At 39.2% G+C, this 3,092-nt stretch overlaps 1 pseudogene; it reads right to left on the bottom strand.

Moving 5' to 3' along the window:
- Positions 1–812: 812 nt before the first annotated feature.
- On the bottom strand, positions 813–911 carry LOC123568131 (U6 spliceosomal RNA; annotated as a pseudogene).
- Positions 912–3,092: the final 2,181 nt, after the last annotated feature.

Genomic DNA, 3,092 nt, shown 5'->3' with positions numbered 1-3,092 from the left:
TCAGAATGCAAGGTCTGAAAAATACCTCAAACGCCAGTCCTAGGTTTTACAACAGCGATGTTACCTATAGGAGCAATCTGGGAGGTGACTAATCTTGTGACCTCCAGCTACAGGACTCCTGAGTCATCATTCCAAACTTATGGCCAATTCATTAGGTTTTACAAGGGTGGCTTTTGTCCCCAAGCAGGGAAGGGGTTAGTTTTGGAAAGGAACTAGTATCATTTTTGTTTTACAATTAAACTATAAACGAAAATCGTCCCATAGTTAGTTTGGTCTACACACAGGAATGAGCAAAGGCAGTTCACTTGTGAGGCTAGAAGCAAGATGGAGTTGGCCAGGCTAGACTTCTCTCACTGTCATAGTTTAATTTGTGAAGGCGACTTCATTTAGATCCCATTGTTCTTGTCTAATCTGTAAGGGATCAAGAACACTGGGATCAAGAACATTATGTTTGAGGGAAAAGGTACCTAGGGACACCTTTGAAATAAGATTTCTGAGCCCTTAAATAATTTTGTCAGTTTATCAATGTTGAGATATCTGAAGAGTTTTTCTCACAAATCTCTAATGAATTTCTTGAGAAACATGCAAACCATCAGTCTATTATTAGAAATCATAATGAACATTGCCAGTAGTATAATTAATGGAAAATAAAACTAGCTATAGCTAAAGAGCAAGTGGTAAACTTTGGTATTTCTAACAAATTGATGGAAAAAACAAATCTTGACACAATTTTTAGATTCTTAAAAATTTAACCTGGGTAAATTGGACTTGGTAGAATTACTGCCCACAAAAGAAAAATCACTGTAATGGTTAATTAATTATTTATTTTAAAGGATTTTATAAATCAAATTGCCATGCTAATCTCCTCTGTATTGTTCCAATTTTAGTATATGTGCTGCTCAAGGGAGCACTATAATGGCTAATTTAATGTGGCAAGTTGACTGGGTCATGAGATGGCCAGATATCTGGTTAAACATTATTTCTGCATCTCTCTATGTATGAGTTCATTTTCACACTGCTGATAAAGACATACCTGAAACTGGGAACAAAAAGAGGTTTAATTGAACTAACAGTTCCACATGACTGGGGAGACCTCAGAATCATGGTGGGAGGTGAAAGGCACTTCTTACATGGTGGCAGCAAGAGAAAATGAACAAGAAGCTAAGGCGGGAACTCCCAATAAATCCATGAGATCTCATGAGGTTTATTCACTATCATGAGAATAGTATGGGAAAGACCGGCCTCCATGATTCAATTACCTCCCCCTGGGTCCCTCCCACAACACGTGGAAATTCTGGGAGATACAATTCAAGTTGAGATTTGGGTGGGGACAGCCAAACCATATCAGTCTGTGAAGGTATTTCCAGGAGAGATTAGCATTTGAACTATGGAAAGCAGATGGCCTATGTAGGTGCACATCATCCAACCCATTGAGCGCTTGTATAGAACAAAAAGGTGGAGGACAGCTGAATTCTCTTTCTGTCTCTGTGTCTGACTGCTTGAGGTGAGACCTGGGTCTGCTCTTGCCTTTGGACTAGAACTTATACCAACCATGGGCACTCCTGGTTCTCAGGACTTTCGACTTGGACTGGAATTTATATCACCAGCTTTCCTGGGTTTTCCACCTTGCAGATGGCAGATTGTGGCCTTTCTCAACCTCCATGATAAAGTGAGCCAATTCTTTATAATGCATCTCAGTATCTCTCTATATATGTCTATCATCATTTAATCTCCTGTTGGTTCTATTTCTCTGAAGAACTTATTAATACATTCACAGTAATAGAACCTAAAAGAGTAAAAATGTGTTATTTAAAATAAAACAGGCTGGGGGGTGGCTCACACCTGTAATCCTAGAACTCTGGGAGGTGGAGATGGGCAGATCGCTTGAGGCCAGGAACTTGAGATCAGCCTGGGCAACACAGGGCGAACCCATCTCTACAAAACAAACAAAAGCAATGATTAGCTGGGCATTGTGTTGTGCACCTGTAGTTCGACTTATTTGGGAAGCAGAGTTTGAAGGATCACCTGAGCCCAGGGACGTCAAGGCTGCAGCAAACCGTGATTGTGCCACTGCACTCCAGCCTGGGCAGCAGAGCAAGACCCTGTCTCAAAAACCAAAATACATCAAACAAAAAGCTCTCAAATACACTAAAGAAATTTGATTGATAAATCAGTTATTGGTTTGTAACTATGTCTATGGAAAAAGAATTTATCTTAAGATAATTTCAGTGAGATAAGAATAAAAATGAAAAAATTAGGAACAGTTTCTTCTGTATAGAAAATTGATCAAGGAATTAAGGTGGCTTAAGGAGTTATACCCTGGAGAACACTTTCCCCTTTCAAAATCCTCCAGTTGTTGTATATTCTAATAACACACTCAGAATGTCCTCATGGTGAAAATGCTGATGTGAAAAAAAATGCTGTATCAAAATGGCAGAAGAAAGCATTCCTTCATTTTCCCCTCCTCACCAATGCTTGAATTAAAACTTCCTTTATTTCTGAAATGATCTTTGGTTGTTAGTTGTTTCCCTTAAATTTTGGCTTTTCAGTTCTGAAACTTCCCTGACAAGCTGCATTATGCTAACGTTTTCGAGGACAGTTCTCACTCCGTGTTGATGTTTAGGGATGTCGGTTTCACAAGCTTCTCTCTCATTACTTGGCACACTGTAGATGCTCAGAAATTGTTATATCCCACCCTATTTCCAAATCCTTCCATGGCCAAACAATTTAACCTGGTTTTGAAGATAATCAGTCTGTTTAATTGCTGTCTAAATTACCAGTTTCATTTCTCTTTCTCTCTCTTTGTGTCCTCTACCCTCCCAAGTATCTGCTCTATTTATTCCATTTTCCTATTACTCTGCTTTTCTTCAAGCAGTTCCTCAATCCAGATTGCCTCCTTCTCATTTTTGTCATTCTGAATCTTTTTAGTTCTGTTCTTCTGTGCCTAACTTTAGTGTCACCTCATCAGATAAACCTTGTCTTATCTTCTAAACAAATATGAGGTGTATCTCCATATAACCAACCTAGCACGTTCTTTTCACCATGGTGGGGTGATATGGTTTGGCTGTGTCCCCACCCAAATCTCACCTTGA

The sequence above is a fragment of the Macaca fascicularis genome, chromosome 12 (assembly GCF_037993035.2).
Source record: "Macaca fascicularis isolate 582-1 chromosome 12, T2T-MFA8v1.1".
NCBI classification, from domain to species: Eukaryota; Metazoa; Chordata; class Mammalia; order Primates; family Cercopithecidae; genus Macaca; species Macaca fascicularis.
This window is presented reverse-complemented; position numbering and strand designations above follow the sequence as displayed.